The sequence below is a fragment of the Schistocerca gregaria genome, unplaced genomic scaffold (genome assembly GCF_023897955.1).
Source record: "Schistocerca gregaria isolate iqSchGreg1 unplaced genomic scaffold, iqSchGreg1.2 ptg000395l, whole genome shotgun sequence".
NCBI lineage: Eukaryota > Metazoa > Arthropoda > Insecta > Orthoptera > Acrididae > Schistocerca > Schistocerca gregaria.
The window spans coordinates 310,687-334,883 of record NW_026061834.1 but is presented as its reverse complement, the minus strand read 5'-3'; the positions used below and the strand labels follow the sequence as shown (position 1 = coordinate 334,883).

Sequence of the window (24,197 nt, the reverse complement as noted above, 5' to 3'; positions counted from 1 at the left end):
GTGAGATAAACAATTAGAAAGGTACACCTGGAAAAATACATTATTGAAGAGAAAGATTTTAGATAGGAGTGCTGGCAGCAGAGAGTATGAGGGAGACTCATGGTGAAGGGAGGAGAAGAATAGAGAGACATAATGAAACATAATTAAGGAAATATGAAGGAAAAGAAGACTGCGTGGCTAACAGAGATAGATAAAGAGGAAGGCATCTCAGGAGCAAGATAGGAGACGCTAGCTTTGCTATTTGACAGATGAGAGGATTGGCCTTGCACATTTATTTTGTGGAGAATTTTATGAGGATGATAGTAGGAAATGCTTCAACTTCTTCTTAAAAGCAACAGGAGATTGAATTTTCCTCAAGGTAAGGGGCAGTTTGTTCCAGAGGCGGACAGCGGCAACTGAGAAGGAGTTTGCAAAAGTTTTTGTTTTGTAAGTGGGCACAGTTAGGATATCAGATAAGAATGACCTCTTGTTTTGATTATGATGGCATGACAGGTTTTTAATCTCTGAAGCTACGTACTGGGGTGCTTGCGCGACGAGGAGTCGGTGAAGTAGACATAGAGCGTAGTAGTCACGCAGTTTGTCCGGCCGCAGCCACCCTAGCTCGGAGTATGAATCACTAACATGATCATATCGGCGAATGTTGTAGGTATAACGCACACAGGCATTCATGGTTAGCTCTAGCCGTCTTTTGTTTTCACTACTCATGCCTTGTTGAATCACATCACAATAGTGGAGGTTCGGTAGAACGAGTGCTTGCACGAGATGGCGTTTCAAGTCCTGTGGAAATATGTTCCGAAACTTTTTGAGAGCATAGAGACAAGCAGACGTCTTTCGGCACACTGCGACTCTATTTTCCGCCCAGTTGAGATGCTCGTCCAAAGTTACACTCAAGTTCTTCACTGTTTTCTGAGATGGTATTGGAGTACCGTCGAGCAGAACAGGAGGTAGCCGTTCGCGGAAATCTGAATTTATTAATTTCTGATGGGCTATTAAGATTACTTGCGTCTTTTTTGCATTTAATTTAAGCCCCAGGTTTTTCGCCCATGTCACTACTGAAGACAGATCATCATTCATCAGAGCGATTGCAGTGTTTACATCTTCAGGTCTGACGCTTAGGTAGAGCTGGAGGTCGTCGGCATAGCAATGATGTTTACAGGAGGACAAAGCCGAAATATCGTTGACATATAAAGAAAGCAAAAGTGGTCCTAAGACTGATCCTTGTGGCACTCCCGAAGAAACATGTTTCCAGGAAGATTTTTCATTTGCGCAGACAACACATTGCTTTCTGTCTTTTAAGTAGCTTTCAAACCATCTCATTGCACTATCAGAGAAATTAAGCTGTTGCATTTTTCTGAGTAGTATGTCAAAGTTAACAGTGTCAAAAGCTTTGCTGAAGTCCAGTAGCGTCAATATTGTTGCCTTTCGATTGTCGATGGCATATTTCAGGTCACCAGTTACTTTAATTAGAGCAGTGTTTGTGCTGTGATGTTTACGGAAACCGGATTGAAATTTGTCATATAGACTGAATTCATGCAAGTGTTCAGTGATTTGGTCATGAACAATATATTCAAGTGCTTTGGAGACAGCAGGCAGTATGCTAATTGGTCGATAGTCACTAGGCAGTTGCGGGTTTTCGATCTTAGGGATGGGTCGAATTATGCTTCTTTTCCATGCAGTGGGGTATATTCCGTTCACGAGGGAAAAATTAAATATGTCAGTTAAGACAGGTACTAAGATATCGGCAACATTCTTAATCATGGTTATACCGATACTGTCGTTGCCTATTGCATCAGAAGAGATTCTCATTATTGCTTTTCTTGCCGTATTTGTTGTTACATGTTTTAGATGGAAGGTATCGTTGTTGGTTATCCTGTTTGAGGATTCTTGTGGACGGTAATTATCAGCCGTGCTGGTATTAAGAGGTGCAGAGAAGAATTCATTTAATTCGTTAGCTGACACATGAAAAGTAGTTTCCGGTTTTGCCTTTCCGACCCCCAAGCTACGGAGATTCTTCCATAGAGTCGTAGGTGTCAGATCGCTGCATACAAGGGAGCGAGCGTGCCTGATTTTGGCACTGCGAATGCATTGTTTCACTCTGTTCCTTGGCTTTCTTTATTCTTCGAAACGCTCGGATTTCGGATCTGCCTTGAAACGCCTGTGGGCAGCATCCCTATTAGTCATCATTAGACGTAATTCAGCTGTCAGCCATGGAGCAGGAGATTTTCTTACACGGACTGTGTGCACAGGTGCATGTTTGTCATAGAGGGCAGTGAGTTTATCACCAAGTTCATTAATTTTGCCGTCGATAGTAGGTTCTCTGATTATTTGATGCCATGAGATTTCTGAGCAATCGGCTGTTAGAGCGTCAAGGTCAATATGTTTCATGTTCCTACAAGTTATGTAACGCGATTTGATCCTTGGGGGCTGCACAGAGTAGGCCAGGAATATTACATCATGTGCTGAGAGGCCAGGGGCCGATGATTGACCAACATCTCTTACTTTGTCAGTCCGTTTCGTTGCGATCACTCTATAAGAGTATGACTGTGCGCCGTATGGTGTGTAGGTTGTAATGGAAGAATGTTCATGCTATTGCAATTAAACAATCTTCTTAGGTTTATTGCGGAGGGAGTGTCTCTTAGCAGGTCTATGTTCAAGTCACCCATTACGATGACATGTTCATATTGACACTGAAGTGAATGTAATTCCGACTGGAAGGAACTCATTGAGCTTATTTCTGGCGGCTTGTACACGACGCCAATCAAGAATTTCCGACTTTGTATATTTATTTCAATGAACATGAATTCAGCCTCTTTTTCTTCACCAGGATTTGACGTACATAAGACTTTCGCTTTGAGATCTGTTCGTATATACGCGCCGACCCCGCCACCTCACTTTTTTGATCTGTCTGCCCTAAGAAATGTGTACCCTGGGAGATGAATAGATGCAGCGGATATGTGTGGTTTCAACCACGTTTCGAATAAGAGGATTACGTGGTAGTTTAGTTGGTTGAAGAGGAGGCTAAGTTCTTCGTAATGCGCAGGTAAAGACTGAATGTTGCAGTGAGCTGCTGAAAGCTCGGACGCGTTCCGCTGAGCAGCCTGGAGTAGGGTGGCAGACTGGTTTGTCCCTTTGTTAGGCACTACCTGCAGCGAGGGGCACTGGCCGGTGTTTCCGCCAAGTGACATAATACAGGGGTGTCCGAGATTTTGCGCGCCCTGTTTGTGACTCCGCGAGTGCCGAAAGAAAGGCGACTGCAAGAGATTTCCTGAGGTTGCGGGAGTATAGAAAATGGATTAGTGGTATTCGGTGCAGGGAGAATATGACCAAAATGGTGACGGCTGTGTGTAACTGAGTATCCTATGTCGTAAGAGGAGAAATGTAATTAGCGTATTTGAAACAGATTAGGGTGGAAAATAAGGGAAAGGGGAGTGATTTAAGAGGCCGATGCTGCCAGCAGAGAGAAGTAAGCTTAATATTTAATAGATTATCGTAGGAAGCTAGAATTAAATTAAAATTTACTAGAGTTATACTGGTAGTGATTATTGTAGGAAGCTACAATTAGATTTAAATTTGCTAAAGTGATACTGATAGTGATTTTTGTTATGAACAATTTAAAGCGAAGAGATGGTTGACTAATGAACTAAAGGAGAGACTAATAATTGCAATAGAACTATTACAGAATGGAAGAGAATGAACTGAGGAAATGAAAAAAGTATTAGCAGTAACTAAAATTAAGCAATGGCTACAGCTACAGACACAAAAAAATAGTAAAAAGTTAATACAGTTACAAAAACAATTAGTTGAAGGTACAAATAATTAAAAAGTTAATACAATTACAAGACTATATCTGAGTATAAGACTGTTTCAATTTGCAAATGGTGTTAAGTTTGACTTTTGGCTTGAGTAGGTTCACTTAATACTATTTAGTTCTGTCATGTTTGTGACTGTCTTCTTTCCAGCTGCAGTCTTAATGATTACTCTGCCATCCTGAGTCCACACATTCTGAAGACCGAAATGGGATATGGCACTGTTTAAAATCTTTAGCCGCTCGTGTGTCAGATCTTTCCTTATTGTAAGCCCTGTCCTTGCTAACTTCTTCTTCTGGGTAAAGATCTCAGCCCTTTTTCGGTACGACACAAATTTAATTATTATTGGACGAGGTTTGGTAGCACCTGGTAGTTTTCGTCCCACCCGGTGGCTCCTGTCAATGTCTGCCTAGGTCACTTCAACGCCTAATTTTTCACGCGCAACCTGTATAAGCAGGTTGTCCGTGTCTTCTTCTTTATTTTCTGCTACTCCAAACAGTCGTAGACTATTTCGCCTTTGGTACTGTTCTAGCTCGTCTGTTGCGGCAGATAGTTTCATTTCCAACTCTCGTGCCTTTTTCTCGTATTCAGACACAGACTTTTTTAGTGCTGTAATTTCGGCAGTATTGGCCTCAACAGTTTCACGCATTTTGGCCAATACTGCTGCTGTTACAGTATCTGATATAGTGTCTGCTATCAGATCGAGACTGTTTTAATCGCGAAGCGAAGCGTTTACCTCAGAGCGGACCAGCTTCGCTATACCGGGAGCCGTGGCCACACCTGCCGCCAGGAGCAGGCCCGCCGCACCTGCTGCTTCCCCGCTGCTGCTGTTGACTCTTCTGTTTACCAACAATATCAGAGGTTGAGTCCGCCTTGATGCAAAACACCTTGTTATATGTTTAATTTCTTTATTTTCCCAAACTAGTTTCGGCGACAAATATCACCATCGTCAGTGGGCTTTTTTAATCTTATTTATTGTAAGTTACATAATGTTTTTGAGCATTATTTTTGCTGTTTGCAACATATTTCGTTTTCTTAAATTTGTTGAAGAGCTTTACTGGAAATGCCTGGCATGGCGTAGAAACAATAATTTTATCTTGGAACTCTTCCATTTGGTCCGTGTTTACCATTTTCTCGAAGATATTGGCGGAGCACAGAAAGAAAAATAGCACTACTGCACAGAACACTGTTGTTTACACGATTTCCACTTGTACTAGACAACACCACCTGCGAGAACACCTTCGAATTCGACTAAATTTCGAGAGCCGAACTTAACACGTGTTACACTGCAGCCGCCATGACACGTGTCCAATACGCAGGTCAAATTAGACAATGTACAATCAGAAGTAGCGAAACTACATTCTGTAGTTGGTCTGTGACGACCTGCCAGAAAATGTAGAAAAAATCACATTGGCGGTAGAATTACTCAAGTTAGAACACAAGAGGTTCAACTAAGACATTGTGCAGCTTTATGAATTGGTAAAGAGCAATGCAAAGGACGAAAATACAACGTTCGCAGAAAAATGCGTACGTGAACAGCGGACCTATATGGAAGCGGTAAAGGAAGTAATGGGGGACTAGGAAGGAACAGTTAGAACAACGGTTAAGAGACGAAATAGTTAACAAACAAAGTACGGTAATATCATCGCCTGGGGCGGTAAGCGGAGCGATAAACAGCCATCCGCCAGTGGGAGAATCAGTGGCGCGGACAACAATGCCCAACCCACGCCGCGCAACCGCACGTCGACGCACGACGCGAGCAACGGGCAAAATTTTTGTGAAACAAATATACCACCACCGCAGGGAAATGCTGCTCCTCCGTACTGGACAGCGTTGTTAATGGATGAAAGCTTAATGAAACATCGAAAGTTTCCCGTACTCTTAAATGAGAAAAAGCGAACGCACCCGGTAGTGTTTGTCCGAGCCTTTAGAAATGTACTGCCCAGGACTTGGACAGAAGCTCAAAAGATTAAATATGTTGTAGGACACACCGAGGGTGATGCCATTTTGTGGGCTACGGAGATGTCAGAACTTTGCGAGACATATGATCAGTTTGAGAATGCATTTTTAGATAAATACTGGTCAACAGCTATCCAGGAGAGATTAAGACGAGAGGTATTTAACCCAGTACCATATCATTCAAAATTCGGGGGGCTAAGAAGCTATTTTGAAAAATACCTAAACAAGACCCGTTACTGGAATAATCCGATATCTCATGTCGATGTACTGAAAATCTTAAAGAACAAGTTACCCGCAAATGTTAGGGAAAAATTAGTAACTGTTCCCGAATATGATCTCGAGTATTTTCTTTCAGTGCTCGACTCAATAGATCTGATTCATGAGGATGGGCAAGCCATGCCTAGTTATCGTAACGGTAATGGGCACAACCTAAACGGGAAGAACTACGGTAAGGGCAATGGCTTTGGAAATTATAACGGTGGTGTGCGTATGAATGAATGGCATCCGTATGCACCGCCGTGCCACGACGGAAATCCGTACAATCGGTCTACCCAACAGCCACAGGGTGACCGAGGGTACGAAACTAAATATCAGCCCCATAGGTACGGTAATGGCCGAGACAATAGAAATTCGAGGGAAAACTTCGACAATAGGCGACAAGCAAATGCAAATTACCAGGAACGGAATATGCAACACAGGGATCTGAGAGATAACAGGCAGCCCGTACAGTCAAATCGAAACAACCGGGAAACGAACTGGCGAGCACGCGAACATACGGTAAACATAGTAGAAGTGACGGCAGAAAATGAAGCAATACCTTTACCGGCCCCAGGAAATAATAATCGAGCGTGACTAGAGGAAAAAATTAATGAACTGTCAGTGTGCCACAGTACTACTGTGGGCGACTTAAACACTAAAACGAACAGGAACGGAAAGGAGGAAGCAGACGCTGAAACAAACCTACACATACAGCATATCCGGAATCTATTTTTATGGTATGGTAAGGACGCAGAGATGAAAGAAGACTTGTTTATCGAAGAGAAAGAAACAACACGCAAGGTAACTGAAATTATTCAAGCAACAATAAAGGTAAAGGTAGGAAACATAGATGTACTAGTTGTTTTGGATACTGGTGCGTCGACAAGCCTAATGCCTACTAGCTTGTTCAAAGAGGTAGCGAGGGAAGTAAATGTTCCCACGCTACCTGTAGAGAACTGTAAGATCGTAACGGCGATGGGAAGTGAATCTAAAGTTATATAATTACAGGCCAGCATACCCATTAGCATATGTGGTGTAATTTTGCAGTGTACTTTCTTGCTGGTAGACAAACTGATAGTGAACTGTATACTTGGTATGGAGGTTTCAGAAGATATAGGATAAAAATAGTTATTGGCAGCGGGGAATGCCAATTTCGTGTAGGGGAGCGCACACTGACTGTGGACTTAATAAAAACTACAATGACAAATCAGATTAGGCCGATACCGGACATTAATGTAAAACTTATCTACCCTCAATCCTTAATGGCAAAGGAGATGGAACTGGAAACTTCCTGGCAGATTAAAACTGTGTGCCCGACCGAGACTCGAACTCGGGACCTTTGCCTTCCGCGGGCAAGTGCTCTACCATCTGAACTACCGAAGCACGACTCACGGCCGGTACTCACAGCTTTACTTCTGCCAGTATCTCGTCTCCTACCTTCCAAACTTTACAGAAGCTCTCCTGAGAACCTTGCAGAACTAGCACTCCTGAAAGAAAGGATACTGCGGAGACAGCAGGAGAGCTTCTGTAAAGTTTGGAAGGTAGGAGACCAGATACTGGCAGAAGTAAAGCTGTGAGTACCGGCCGTGGGTCGTGCTTCGGTAGCTCAGATGGTAGAGCACTTGCCCGCGAAAGGCAAAGGTCCCGAGTTCGAGTCTCGGTCGGGCACACAGTTTTAATCTGCCAGGAAGTTTCATATCAGCGCACAATCCGCTGCAGAATGAAAATCTCATTCTGAGATGGAACTTGATGACGCTGGTAGGGAGATCCTCGTTGAGCAAACAGTACACAGTAAAATAAGTAAATCCACTTGTCTTAACAATGAACAGCGAAGTGAACTGACAAAATTACTCTTCAAATATCATAACATTTTTCGTAAACAACCTAGTGTTATTAAGGGATATGAGTATAAAATGGAACTATACCCTCATGAAACATATTGTAGAACATCATATGGCACCCCTTGGGCAAAGAAAGAGGCAGTAAGAAAAGAAATAGAGCGTATGATTAGGTGGAGTGTTATTGAAACATCGCACTCACCTTACTGCAGTCCGATTCTCGCAGTTGGTAAAACTGACGGAACGGTGCGGTTGGCGTTAGACGCGAGGGAAATAAACAAAATCATCGTTCCTATAAGAACAAGGCCAGAGAATCTAGAAGAGCAGCTATAAAAGTTTCATGGCGTTAAGTATTTAACATCCGTTGATTTGAAAGCTCCGTACTGGCAAATTTTATTACATGAAGAGAGTAGAAAGTATACAGCTTTCATAAATGCCGGGAGGAGCTACCAATTTAGTGTGCTGCCTTTCGGATTAAATGTAAGCGCTGGTGTATTTACTGAAGCGTTAGGAAGGGTACTTGGACCGGAACTGCTTAGCCAGGTTACACTCTACGTTGATGATCTATTAATTGCAACTCAAATATGGGATGAACATGTAAGTATTTTGGAAAGTATTTTTCAAAAATTTGATGAATTCAATGTAACAGTTAACTTTAAAAATTCTGAATTCGGAAAGGAAAAATAAAATTCTTAGGGCATATTATTTCGCCAGTAGGAATTCTATCTGACCCCAGTAAACTAGATGCGATACGGAATTTCCCAACACCCTATACTAAGAAACAATTAAAAGGTTTTCTAGGAATGGCCTCGTTTTTCTGGAAGTTTCTGCCACAACAATTGTTGAACAGTAGTTCACTATTAAACTTACTGCGTAAAAACCACAGTTGGTTGTGGACTAAATAATGTGAAAATGATTTTCAGCAGATTAAGCAGGTGCTGATTAACGCGCCTATCCTGAAACACACAAATATGGAATTGGATTTTTGTTTAAGCACCGATGCTAGTTATCAGGGGCTCGGTGCGTGCCTGTTTCAAATAATAACAAAGGATGGTAAGGAAGAAGTCAATGTAATCAGTTTTGCCAGTAGAACCCTCACAGAATGTGAAAGATCTTATTCCGTAACTGGGCACAATAGAAGCGTTATCAGTAGTTTGGGCCTTTCGTAAATTTCAATATTACCTTTGGGAAAAACATACCAAAGTTTACTGTGATCATCAAGCCTTGTCCTTTCTTCTGACGTGCAAGTTGTTACATAACAGAATAGCGAGGTGGTGCATGTATGTTCAAGAGTTTGTTTTTGAGATAGTGTACATAAAAGGGGAACAGAATGTTTTGGCAGATGCACTGTCACGGTTACCTCAAGGTCTTACCGATTTCCGCGAGTTAGAGGAACAAACATCAGACTTCCAAGGTGCTTTTAATAAATGATGGAACTTTTAAGCCATATTATATTAAAATGTGCAAATACATGCAACGTTTACAGGAAGAAGAGCCGAGATGGAGCAAGGTAAGGAATTGCAGGCTAGAACACACGAACGTTTAGAGCAGTATTACATTATACATAATGGCGTCCTCTTTCACAGAAGAGATCGACAAATGGATAAGTGGTGTGTGTGCATACCTCAGGAATATCTGGAAATCTTAACACATGCACGGCACATGGGGGCACTATGGAGTGCTAAAGTGTGCCGCCAAAATTTCTACGTATTGTTATTTCCCTAATATGAGGCGACGTATAGAGCAAGTAATCAGACGCTGTGCGGTGTGTCAAAAGGTCAAACACCAGAATAGGACATGTCTTAACGTACTAAACCCAATAATACCAAAGCAACCAAGAGATCTTGTATCTATTGACGCCGCAGGACCTTATCCCCAAGCCCGCAGCGGAGTTAAATACATCGTAGCCCTGTATGATGTTTTTAGTAAGTATCTCCAGCTGAACGCAATCAAAACAGTTAGGTCAGGGCCAATTATAAGGTGAATTCTGGAAGACTACATACAACGCATTGGGAAAGCCCAAGCAGTCCTAACTGATAACGCCTCAAATTTTACATGTGACCAATGGAAATCATTTTTAAAATCACAAAACATACGTCATATTTTAGTATCCAAGTTCCAACCGGAAGCAAATCCCGTCGAACGGTGCTTCCGTGAATTTAATAGGTTTATCCGCACATATATACCACAGAACCAAAGGAATTGGATAGAATACCTGGGTCCGTTTCAGCACATTGTAAATCACCTACCACACACATCAACAGGGCACACACCGGCTGAACTAACGTTTGAAAAGGTGGAGCTATATGAATGGGCAAAACCGATACCTAAATTACGGCACAAAGACGTAGTCTTAGATGAGAAAGTACGGCGAGTGCTAATAACATTGGAAGAGCAAGCTCAAATAAGGAAAGGAATTTACGACAGGAAATTGTAAAACGTAACAGAATTCCAGATCGGACAGGAGGTACTATTAAGAACGCATCCGAAATCATCGAAATTAAAGGCATTGAATAAAAAATGGCAATTGTTATATGTTGGTCCGTATATCATTGTTGACAAGCCACATCCGGGGTGCTACTTGATAGAAAATAAAAAAAAATGGTAAAATAAAAGGCACGTATCCACATAAAGATCTGCGGAAATTTGTTAAATGAAAATTCAAATCTCATTCTGTCCTTGTCTGTTGCATCAATAAAACGCAGGAAGGTAGGAGGTTTGTCGCTCTTTGACGAATGTACCGACTGGCGTTCGGTTCCTCTCCATCTGGGCTAGGGGGTACAATATTTATATTGCCGGTGCCCTCTCCCTCTTCTACTATCCTGTTTAATCAATAAGGAATGTTCAATTTTCTTTTACTATCTAACATGCAGAGAGTGAGATGCAGCCCAGTGAAAATAAATTTTCCTTCTATTTTGATATTGTACTTTCTTAAGACTTAATTCACAGCGCGCGAGCTTTAAGCGAGAGGCATTAGCGATGTGGAATACTGAGCCGTGCTGCCGCGCTTAAAGCAGAACATACTTCAACAATTACACTCCTGGAAATTGAAATAAGAACACCGTGAATTCATTGTCCCAGAAAGGGGAAACTTTATTGACACATTCCTGGGGTCAGATACATCACATGATCACACTGACAGAACCACAGGCTCATAGACACAGGCAACAGAGCATGCACAATGTCGGCACTAGTACAGTGTATATCCACCTTTTGCAGCAATGCAGGCTGCTATTCTCCCATGGAGACGATCGTAGAGATGCTGTGGAACGGCTGCCATGCCATTTCCACCTGGCGCCTCAGTTGGACCAGCGTTCGTGCTGGACGTGCAAACCGCGTGAGACGACGCTTCATCCAGTCCCAAACATGCTCAATGGGGGACAGATCCGGAGATCTTGCTGGCCAGGGTAGTTGACTTACACCTTCTAGAGCACGTTGGGTGGCACGGGATACATGCGGACGTGCATTGTCCTGTTGGAACAGCAAGTTCCCTTGCCGGTCTAGGAATGGTATAACGATGGGTTCGATGACGGTTTGGATGTACCGTGCACTATTCAGTGTCCCCTCGACGATCACCAGAGGTGTACAGCCAGTGTAGGAGATCGCTCCCCACACCATGATGCCGGGTGTTGGCCCTGTGTGCCTCGGTCGTATGCAGTCCTGATTGTGGCGCTCACCTGCACGGCGCCAAACACGCATACGACCATCATTGGCACCAAGGCAGAAGCGACTTTCATCGCTGAAGACGACACGTCTCCATTCGTCCCTCCATTCACGCCTGTCGCGACACCACTGGAGGCGGGCTGCACGATGTTGGGGCGTGAGCGGAAGACGGCCTAACGATGTGCGGGACCGTAGCCCATGTTCATGGAGACGGTTGCGAATGGTCCTCGCCGATACCCCAGGAGCAACAGTGTCCCTAATTTGCTGGGAAGTGGCAGTGTGGTCCCCTACGGCACTGCGTAGGATTCTACGGTCTTGGCGTGCATCCGTGCGTCGCTGCGGTCCGGTCCCAGGTAGACGGGCACGTGCACCTTCCGCCGACCACTGGCGACAACATCGATGTACTGTGGAGACCTCACGCCCCACGTGTTGAGCAATTCGGCGGTACTTCCACCCGGCCTCCCGCATGCCCACTATACGCCCTCGCTCAAAGCCCGTCAACTGTACATATGGTTCACGTCCACGCTGTCGCGGCATGCTACCAGTGTTAAAGACTGCGATGGAGCTCCGTATGCCACGGCAAACTGGCTGACACTGACGGCGGCGGTGCACAAATGCTGTGCAGCTAGCGCCATTCGACGGCCAACACCATGGTTCCTGGTGTGTCCGCTTTGCAGTGCGTGTGATCATTGCTTGTACAGCCCTCTCGCAGTGTCCGGAGCAAGTATGGTGGGTCTGACACACCGGTGTCAATGTGTTCTTTTTTCCATTTCCAGGAGTGTACATACGAAGTGGCTAACAGCTGATCGCAGGGGCCAAGTAGGCAAAAAGCAAGGTTGAGTTCAGTGTCCCCTGTACGATGCGCAAAGACACACTGCGCACCGCGACGGAAACCATTCTAGAATATAATCGAATCGGCATCCACATCGCGCACCAGCTGGACAGAACGGAAGCGACACGAAGTGGGGTACCTATCAGCTAGTTACTCTGACGTAGATGAGCAACACAAACTAAACGAATAGAGACATTTATTACTAACTCGGCGACTATACTGTAAAAAGCACTAATTTTAAGAGTATATCATTAAGTTAAGCATATGCAGCTTTAAGAAAATGAGAGCATTGACGCAAGTAAACTATAAAGAGAGTAGAATACGCTAAATTTGTGAACTTAACACAATCCATTGAACGTACATAGCTACACTTATGTCTCAGTATTCAACGTAGAAGAGAATAAACACAGTAAATGACCTATCCGACTATGGGGAAGTAACAACATGTACACTTGAAAGAACGCGATTAGCACGTAACTTAAGAACTAAGCGATTTACATACAACACATAAGTGAGCGACGATGTGAAAGGTAGAATAAGATATAAACATAGAAAAATGCGTGTGACTGAGACGTAAACTATAAAATAACATATCGTACAAGATTTAGCGAGAGGAGCAGTTGTACACTTATAGAACTACACTTCTTTACAGACAACATTAGAAGTAGTGAGCTTAATGTACAGGGAGAATACATATCCACAGATTTGTTAGTACAGAACTCGCCTATGTTAGTTGCTATTAATTACACGATACCTTATAGTATAAGCAGCAAAATAAAGCTGTAAACATGAATTGAACAACACGCGGGAGATAAGCTAAGTAAATACAAAAACCAACCAATACACACACAACGTAATTACATGAACTTAAAACAAAAGAACTGAGGTAAGCACTGTATGTTTACAAAAGCGATATGGAGAAATAAATGAAATTTCACTGCTCGATAATATTTTAGAGTACAGAGAGCGGAAGGTTTTATTAGATTCGATTGAAGGTATTAATTAGTTAATCTACGTTTGTGGTGACGTACCGTGCATGGAGTGAATCTAGGAAGAGAATGAAAGTGAATTAGAGTAATACGAGTTTATTTATATTTCTGGGAAGAAATAAATAGGGTGGTGGTTCTATTGTGAGAACCCTGTAGGTAGTACATTAGTATAAATGGCGATTTATTGTGGAATATTTTTAATTAATAATTATATGGGTATAGGGTGATGAATATGAAGATTAATATTACAAGGGTACCTAAGAAAGGGCCACGAAGCCGACGTAAGAAAGAACACACAATATAGTTTTAAGTCTTAGAATGAATGGTTGTATGAGTGTGGAAAGCAAAGTATGATGATGCATGTACGGTAAGTAATTATGAAAACGAACATCACGAAGAAGCAGTGAGGAGTATAGAAGAAACAGTGAAGTCGATAACAATGGTACACGATAACGTTTAAAACCCACCACAGCACAGTGATTTACTACACAGACATGAAAACGTAAAACAACCTAGTATGAAAAATATTTCCTTAGCGACTAACTGTTAAAGCTCGAGAAACTATAAGGTTAGTATAAATGAAAATATGATACATGATTCGTATGAGGAATGAACACAAAATGCAGTGAAACAATATTTTCTACACTGAGTTCTTGACGCACGCAGGAGCGAAAACATTATTTTAGCACACGCGCGTTCTTATTTAGCGATAATGAATTATGAGTGGAGCTACACATGGCAAAAATACGGTAAAATTATCGGTCACACGTCACAAAGGTAAACACGTACATGTCGTCGAATCAATAAGGAAGAAATATGGCTTGAAATACGTGTTCACGAATGTGGAATATTACGACGATTAACAAGCAGTGATGAAGTCAGGATTGTCAAGGGATAAAACATCCCCCACACTCGCTCACAAACGAGCACTTGTAAATATTATACATAGTATGAAGATTTATCAAATGCGAAAGATAGAATAAGTACACTAACGACGCACTACAAATAGCAATCCTAGAAGTAGCTCGATCTCTGAAGCAGACCTTAGCGAATCCTGTTTTCCATGTAGTGAGTAGTGCTGGAACGTATTTTCTATGTGTATTTGTGATGGTAAAAACGCGCAGGAGGTTGGGCCTGCAAGTCAAGAGAAAAGCAAAAATTCAGAACAAATGAGAGATTCCTTCAAATTTACTTATTAGTGTGTAAGATGGATGATGCCTAACATGGAGACCATATAGGAAATGTGAATGTGACTTGTACATTTATGTGTCAACTTTACTATTGCCAATTTCTATGTCTATGAAAATACGTATGTAGTATTTTCTATTGTAGTTGTGGATGTAAAAAACGTGCAGGAGGTCGGTCCTGCAAGACAATAACAAGAAAGAGCAAACATTCAGAATAAGTGCAAGATTCCTTCTAATTTACTTATTGCTGTGTCAGATGCTGCTTAACATAGAGTCCATATACGAAATGTGAATGTAAATTGGACATTTATTTGCCAACTATATTATTGTTAATGTCGATGTCTATGTAAAATGTATGTATGTACTCTTTTCTTCTTTTCTATGTGTAGTTGTGGACGTAAAAACGCGCAGGAGGTAGGTCCTGCAAGACAAGAATAGAAAATGCCAATATTCAGAATAAATGAAAGATAACTCTTGATTTACATATTAGTGTGTAAGAGGGTGCATGTCATGGAGTCCGTATATGAAATGTGGATGTGAATTGTAAATTTATGTGTCATCTCTGTTAATGTATGCACTATTATCAATTTTATGTGAGATTTTATACTTGAACAAGAACAACTTATGCATGTATGTGAAGTGCAACGCGGCGGACGAGTAAAATACTCGCACGTGTGAAGTGATACAAAAGTATTAAGGCCTAATAATATTGAAAATAACGGCTCAGCCGTAATATGAGTAAACGCTACAGTCTAGCAAAGTGAATACAAAGAGCGTAATGCGTGTGCGATGGAGATATCAGAGGAAATTCGTATAACCACGAGTTGAGGTGTGAGAACCGCTGAACTATAATGCACGACGGAAGATAATGCCGTACCTGCAGTGCGCCTCTTACCTTCAATGTCACTGGCCGAAAACCTCGCCCATGCGCGAGATGAGGTATTGGTGTTCTTCGGTTTGAGCGTTAGAGCTGAATCCGTCGTATCCAGTCTCCGGACTGGAGGGCATATACAACACCGACTTTATGAGCGTGGGGCGACATTACAGTGTGTGCGCGGGGAGTGCTCCTGCTAACGTGGCGCTTGCGTCACTGCGTCGGGCGCGTTAAACAATGGCTGCTGATGGCGATAAGTGCAGCGAACAATGAGATAACGTGTGGCGAAAGGACAGCATCTCAGAACGGCTAATGAACCAAAAGCCAAGGAGAAAAACAATTATTAAAATACAGTGAAAGGACAATTTAAGGAATGTATCATTTTCCCCCTGGGAATACTGCTTAACAAATGTAAGATGAAATAAGAGACTACGACGTCATCACACCATGAACGTGGACATGTAATATGAATATATGTGAATGTAATTACGTGATATAAGTATATGTGAATGTATTTACATGTATGAATTTGTAATGGCCGATAAAATGAGGTTTGTAGATATGCTGGTAGTTGCATAAGTGTATTAAAACTCCATTGACGTGCACCAAGAGACTGAACTATAAGCCCCCAGGTTAATAAGGCTACTGTATACTGTCTCCCTAGATGTGTTCCTCTTATGGCAAGCACTAGACAACCAGAACAGTTACAGAAGGGAGTCACGTTCGTTCTCGGCTGTAGTTACTTTATCACAAACTCAGAGCAATTCCATTGGCGTCAGCTTAAAAACGAAGCCCTGACAAAACTAGGGATCGAACCAGAGACCTTAAGATAGTGAGTCTAACGCTCTCCCAACTGAGCTATTTCGGCTGACGTAGAATGTCGCCGTTTTGCACGTCTTCGTTGACCTCTGTCCCGTTGCCGATTTCACAGTCATCTTCGTCTGATAAGACACAGGGACGCTGAAAGGCGAACAGCAGATGCAGTGAAGTACCACACACATTTCTTCAGCTTCCATCGTCGTAACAAGCAAACATGTCGACTCGATTCATGTAATATTGACTTCGCTTACGCTAGAAAACCTGTGCTACATCGATGCCACGTGCAACTCGTGTGCAGAGAACGAGGCAGAGGAAGGAGTGAGCCTCTCCAACGTGTGTGAGGCAGTATCTAGCAGATCCACGCGGTAAAACGTTTGATTTGCGTTTGCTCATTAATTGCTACACGTCATCGTCTGCAAGCTAAAATAATCACATCTGCACTGCCCAGAGAGGCGACACTTGCACTGACACTTGGTGGACGGTTGTGAGACGAGGAGATGAGCTGTGGCTTCTGGGAGCGACTGTAGCGCTGCACCCTGCAGCCAAGAACACTGCACATTGCTGGCGACCCACGTGTTTAGTAGTGACGCAACTGCTAGGATGCAGCTAAACGCCCATCTTTTGAGAACGAGAAAATTTCCTCAGCCGGCATGACTCGAACCTACGCTCCCAGAGGAATCTGATTTCAAGCCAGACGCCTTAACCACTCGGCCACGACTGCACGTCTCAGAAGCGTCTCTCGACAACTGAAACTGCCACCTTTGCAAGCAATCCAATGGCGGAAGGCAGCATGGCCTTACTCTTTCTGTAGTGATTCCATTGCCAGCACATTAGGCGTTACGAAAACGTATTAATTTTCGCCCCGACAGCGATTTGAACCCAGGACCCTTTGGTTGAAAACCTAACGCTCTACCGACTGAGCTATCCGCACCCACGCACGAGCATTGTCATACAGCTGCGTCGTGTGCGAGTGATTCGCATGTCGTAATTGCTGGCTTGTGGCTAAAATGGCGACTTCACCGACTTCCCACTGACGCACTGCTGACGCTAGTTTTCTGGCGTCCTTCAGGGACAGCTGCTCTGGAAGCACGGCCAGCTTGTCGAGCATCTGCGGTTCAGTGGTATGCGTGTCGGTAGCGCAGTAGGCAGCGCGTAAGTCTCGTAATCTTAAGTTTTGCCGGCACGATAACTCAGCGTGTTCGGTCAGAGGGTTATCAGCCCTCTGTAATAAAGTACTGAGTCAACGATGAACTTGAACGGGCGTCATCGGACGTCCGCCCCCAACAACTGCAACGAACAAAATGAGAAGAACAACAAAAAAAGTAGTAGCATGCTCGCCTACCACGCAGGCGGCCCGGGTTCGATTCCCAGCCGACGCATCGGTTTGCTGTTCTCGCTATAATGCTGCCGCGCGGATTGCTCGCTTGAGCTGCGTCAGCCTCAGGAATGTATAGCAGGATTCGCTGTGAGAAGAACCAAACACGCAGCACGCAAGAGACCGTACTTGGACGGTCGCATGCTATTTCCCGAACTCTAGTCTCAGCCTTGCCCTACAGGCCGGTGTGATCAGGTTCCGCAAGGGTGATGTACTGTAACGTCAGGCAGTGCTGCTTTCCGTTGAAAAAGCTGCGGCTGCAGTTTAATCTAGCGAGTCGGGAAAGCACGTGTTGCAACACAACATGATTCTCGAGAAAGCACAAACTGTCCATCTCTAATATGCGAGACTTACCAAATTTCCTGCAACGTTGGCTGTGACGTGCCTCGGTAGCGCAGTAGGCAGCGCGTAAGTCTCATAATTATAAGGTCGTGAGTTCGATCCTCACCTGGGGCGATCAGTTTGCTGCACATCTCAGCTGAATTAACGGCGTTGCTGTTGCTAGGGAACGAACCTAATTGTCGTTCGTTGTCCACAAGAAGGGCAAGCCTCAGCGTCAAAAGGTCTACTTCCATTAATGACAACGTACAAGTGTGATATTTCTGCTCCTCTATTACAAGTAAAATATGATGCAAACAGCATTGGATAGTCAATTTCGAAGTGTGCGCAATGCCAGCCTGTAGGCGGAAATATGCTCGCAAACAGAGAACAGCAGTGAGTCCAGATTCAGCACGAAACACAGGAGAAGACGGAGTAAAACTGAGGTTTACCGGACAGATCCGGTGTGGTCTAGTAGCTAGGATACATGGCTTTCACCCTGGAGGCCCGGGTTCGATTGCCGGTACCGGAACGGAAGTTTTTGCGCACACTCCGCTCCATGTTTTGCCCCTCGAACTGTCGTCGGTCGCCCTCCTTCCTTAGCTTCAACCGATCGTAATCGGGGAAAGCAGGCACGTGATGCAGTTACTGTCAGCACCGGAATAAAGGGAGAAGAGGCACTGGTCCGCTGTGGGCTGCTACCAGCGTCAGTGGGAAGTCGATGAAGTCGCCAGTTGCGCCAGAAGCCAGCAATTATCGTAGTACGCCTACACGCGCGTTCCAGTTATTCACGTTACTTGCAGCCGCCCCAGGCACAAGGAACGTGAGCCCAGATAGCTCAGTCGGTGAAGCATTAGGCTTTTAACCTAAGGGTCCAGGGTTCGAGTCTCTATCCGGGCGAAGATTTTGACGCTTCCGTAATGGCCCGTCTCGTAGCGATGGTAGCCCTGCGGTAACCAGTGCACGGATCTCGTTTCCTGTCAACCTTATCCGCAGACGCGGACCGCTTGTATTTTCTGCGTATCGAGGAACGCAGGAGTTGCGAGCAGTCGTGGCCGAGTGGTCAGTTCCGCTTGAGACCCCACAGCGTTCTGACGTGCCTTCACTTCCGTGCCGTCGTAGCGCCGCAAGCCGTGTTTACATCGTTTCTTGTGACTGTGATTGTGTTTTTTTTCTCGTGTTATTTTGCGTTTTTGTGTACTCTTATTGTTTTTTTTTCTCTTACTAGCGGTTTCGGCCGTTTATCGTCACAGTTATGGCTAAACCGGTTCCCCGTAAGAATACTTTATGTTTTGAGTTTGACAAGGCATCGCGTCGTGTGCAACCAAGCTCTCTGGAAATTCATGATTGGATTGTCGATGTAATTGGGATAACTTCTGACCAGGTTCACACAGCGTACTATGATATGGCGGATTACTGTTTCTTTGTCAAGTTTCTCACTCCGTTACAACTGGAGAAGATATTGCAGAAAACTGGAGGAAAGGCGGAATTCCATCATCGCGACCAATCGGTGAGTACCGTGTTAATCACCAATGCCGATGTAGAATATACACAGGTTCGAGTATTCAGTTTGCCACCAGAAGTTGAACATTACCTGTTGAAAGATGTTCTTGCTAAATACGGTGATATTCGGCAAATCAGAATGGAGAAATGGTGTAGCCAACACAAATAGCAATGCTACAGTGGGGTTCGTTCTGTTGATATGAGCATTAAAGTTAATATTCCCTCGAATATCGTGGTCTGTGGCTATAAAGCACATGTCGTTTATAGTGGGCAAGTAGAAACTTGTTATATTTGTAACGAGAGCGGGCATCTACGCAGTGATTGTCCTCGGCGTATTTTCGTCCTTAAAAACACCTTACAAAAACGCCAGAGGTTGACACTAGCTGATATTATGACCCAACATCAGAATTTGTTTAAGGGGACGTTTCATATGTCGACCCTTAGCCAAGGATACCTCACTGGAATCTTCTGATTTTTTTCCTTGTACTTTGTGTAATTAGTGTAGCTTTTGTTTATTGCTAGCGCGTAATCATAGAGAGAATTTCCTTTGTAGTTGCAGTCTTTCATTGTTGTACAGTAAAATAGTTGTGGCATGCATGTAGTTTTGCACGAAGTATTTCGCAGCTGCTCTTGCAATTAACTAGATATTATTTTCAGTGCTATGTTAATGTGTTCTCTTATTTTTGTTCTTCAAATTGTGTTTTTCTGTGTTGTCGTGTGAAAAATTGTGACAATAATGGCGTGTGAAAAACGTAATACTAGGCTCCAAAGTAAACTGAGAAATGACAGTGAAGACGAAAGCAGTGTGTTAGCGCCACCATGTAATGAATTAACTAATGTTCAAAGTAGTAATTTGGTAATTGTGTGTAGGGAAATGGAGCGGGTTGCAAATAATGGTGTAGGCAGTGAAACAATTAGTGAACAGGGAAACGTTATCTATCGATCGGTCGGCAACATCTCGCCTCAGGATTCCGAAATGACAGGACACAATCTTGCAAATACTGTAGATTCAGATTTTGCGTCCTCACCGTTTTCTCAAATAAATCAAGACACATTTTCTGCTTTTCAAAATGCGAATATTGTCGGTTCAAATGCACTGCCGAAAAGCACCGAGGAACATGTTTCAGACACCAGTGCACTGTTATTACAGTTAATGCAACAAATGGGACAAAGGCTACAAAAGTTAGACACAATGCTTGAACAAAATCAGAAACAAATGGGACAAAATCTTCAAAAGTTAGACACAATGGAACAAAATCAGAGACAAACACAGCAACAGTTGGACACAATGGAACATAATCTTCAAAAGTTAGACACAATGGAACAAAATCAAAGACAAACACAGCAACAGTTGTACACAATGGAACATAATCTTCAAATGTTAGACACAATGGAACAAAATGAGAGACAAACACAGCAACAGTTGGACACAATGGAACATAATCTTCGGAAGTTAGACACCACATTTGAACAAACACGTGAAGATTTAACTACTGAGTTACATAACATTGAATCGAAATGTCAAAAAATCTGTAATGACGTAAAAACACAAATTTGTGAGCATTTTCAACCTATTTTTTCGCGGCATGAAAACTCATTACAGAATCACGAAGCAGCCATAAAAGAATTGCAAACTGTTGTTCGTGAAAATCACGACACCTTGCAAGCTAAAATGGACTCAGTTGCATCCACCGATTCGGTTACGCAACTTGCAAGAACTCAGGAAAACTTAAAGGACACAGTAGATTCGATTTCAACACAAATGGACACTCTGAAACTTGATTCAGAAAAACACACTGAGGAAATGTGTTCACTATTGGAGAAAGTAGCCGAACTTTCGGATCAGTTCACTAATTTATCTACGAAGGTAGATGATAATCTGAATGACACAAAACCGGTAGTCTTTAATGACACAGAAGAGTTCGAACGAATTAGGAAATTCAAACAAAATCAGAATCAAATTAATACGCAACACCAAAGAGAAATCCGGGAAGTACAAGATCAGTTGACACAGGTAATACAAGAATTACGTATTTCAGGGGACACTCGCACTCCAATACGGGAAGAGGGACATAAAAATACGGAACTGCCACAAAATAACAACACAGGGCACTTTGGAGATTATGAAAGAAATTGGCAAAGTACACCGAATTTTGAGATGGAACCGCCGAAACGACGTAACAATGACCGACATGCAACCCGCTGACACGATGATTTTGACTATAAGCTGTTCATTACTACACGTAAATTCAAAACATTCAAGAATTCTGGCAACGACATTCATCCACAAGCGTGGCTTCAGCAATTCTCTCATTGTTTTCCTCCCAACTGGTCATTAGAAGACAGATTAGAATTTATGTGTGGCTACTTGGAGAATGAACCAGCTGTAAGAATGCGATCGGTCATTCACGATTGTCACAATGAAGGAGAATTTTATCATGCTTTCCTCTCAGCATATTGGTCTCAAGCTACACAAGACCGAGTAAAACATAGCATAATGATGATGAAACACTTTGAACAATCTGAATTTTCCAGTCTTGTCAAATATTTTGAAGACATGTTGCATAAGAACCAATATCTTTCAAACCCATATAGCCCTTCAGAACTCATCCGCATTTGCATAATGAAATTGCCTGAACATTTAAGAAATATTATTTTGGCAGGGCGTTGCAAAGACGACATTGAAGCTTTTCAGGGACTCTTACAAGAATTAGAAATTGACACTGACAATCGCGGAACGCGAAAAGAGGAACACAACAATTACAGGTCACATCCGTCGCAATTCCGCGATGAAAGAAATAATAACTGGACACGACAAGGCAATTCTCACAACACAAATCGTGACCAAAAGAGACTCCAACCGTATGACAACCGTTGGCAGAGTAGTAATAGTTACAAAGAAAGATCACATTTCCGTAGTAATGAACATGACAGAGACAATCATAGAAACAGACAATATGGCAACCAGAACTATTATTATCAAGGGAGACAGAATAATTTCAGACGCAACAGTTCAGCGCGCAGTTACGATTCAGGGAGAAATTCTCCACCACATGACCGACAAACAAGAAACTATGTAAACTACCGACAAAACGACAGAGCTGAATTCCATCAGAACTGGCGAGCTTCAAACAGGTCAGGGCCTTCTCGTCAAGGTGAATTTGTAGAAGTTAGGTCTCCTAATCCCAATAACGGCGCGCGCCAACAAAGAGACAGACAATGACCAGCACCGCAGGCAGCCGCGTGCGCCGGCTGGCTCAGAGAAAAATAACATAGGCGCTAACCTTGAGAAAAACTCCAGTATTCTTTGCCGACGTTTACCGCATGATAATTGTGTTCAAGTTGAAACTCTGAGTACTATGAAGAGTAAAGGATTGCACCATATTTCACATGTAAAACCGTTTGTTCACAGATAATCTGCTTTTTAACTTCGTCTTTGCCATAAAACATTTCACTTCACATTTCTAGTATGCTTTGTCACACTGAGAAACTGTTAACATGCAATAATGTTTGAAGTTTACTATCCAGTCTAGAACCTACGGAACATATTTAGACAGTATTTACGAGTGCATTGTTATAGTGAACAGACATCACTGTGTTATTGCGTGTGTACATTCTTGCTTGTTAGTTGCACGATTACGTAACGACTATAAGGCTCACATACTTAGAACATTTACCAGTATTGCTAATGAGATTTTAATGCAACATTTTTGTTTACTTGAAAATACATTCTGGATTTAAAGTACTTTCTGTGAGATACCAGATGATACAGTGGTTAGTTTATGTGACATCTACACGATTTTATCACGATGTACTAATGAGTGACAATTTACAATGTTGCTTTTGCACTGTATCTGTTTTATATCTGCACAGTTTTTCTGAATTTTTCTGGAAAGTAAAACATGTTTTAGTAGTAACGTTTGTGGTATAGCTACAATGAGACAGCCTTTTCTGTAGCACAACAATACGTACAGTACAGTACTTACTTCATCACGGCAATAAGCGTAATAACTAAGATATCTATACGCAAAGCATTTCAATTTCGTTTATCATGAGGTAAGTACATTGACTTCTGCAGAACTTAGCTTTCGGAGGACAATAACTACGACACTTCCACAGAGATTGTCTTACAGCAAGACGCACATTTAGCGCTACAGGATACGCATTAAACTATTTATTTTTCAACATATTTGAATTACAAAGAAAGTTTTCCGTGATACATTTCATTCCATTGCTGTAATCTGTAACACCTGAGGATATAATTACATTATTCCTCAGGGGGGTACACGCTTACTTTGCGTACCATGTGTATGGCAAGCACAAGGAGCCCTAGCTAATATGGTATTTGCTTATACAAATTTACTCATCGGTACCATATTTCTCTAACACATAAATTACACAGCTATCTGATCATTCAACAGAGGAACAAACATTTTTTTTTTACTACATCAGTGACAGTTGTTTACGTAATTACACAGTTGGATAACTTGATACTTACGAAATTGTATTTTGTCTGTACTTTGTGAACTGTTCATATTTTTTTCAGAACCATTGTGATACTATGAGAGCTTTGAATGATGTATTTGGTATGGGATCACGATTTTTAAAGTATGTTTGAGGTAGATGACACTTTTGACATGAGCAGAGAATTTTTTTTAGGTTTTGAAATTATTGGAAGAAGCTACGACGATTTTGAGATTTGGCTGAGGTTTTATGATGTTATGATGACAATGTGTATTACGCTGTTGCGGTATGTTTATGATCAATAAGCTGATG

General features: G+C 42.6%; 2 non-coding genes across 2 annotated transcripts; both read left to right on the top strand.

The window, feature by feature from the left end:
* Window positions 1-17,983: 17,983 nt before the first annotated feature.
* On the top strand, window positions 17,984-18,056 carry Trnam-cau (transfer RNA methionine (anticodon CAU)). Its single transcript has one exon. It is a non-coding gene; the product is annotated as a tRNA-Met (tRNA).
* A 689-nt stretch (window positions 18,057-18,745) lies between these two features.
* On the top strand, window positions 18,746-18,818 carry Trnak-uuu (transfer RNA lysine (anticodon UUU)). Its single transcript has one exon. It is a non-coding gene; the product is annotated as a tRNA-Lys (tRNA).
* The last annotated feature ends 5,379 nt before the right edge of the window (window positions 18,819-24,197 follow it).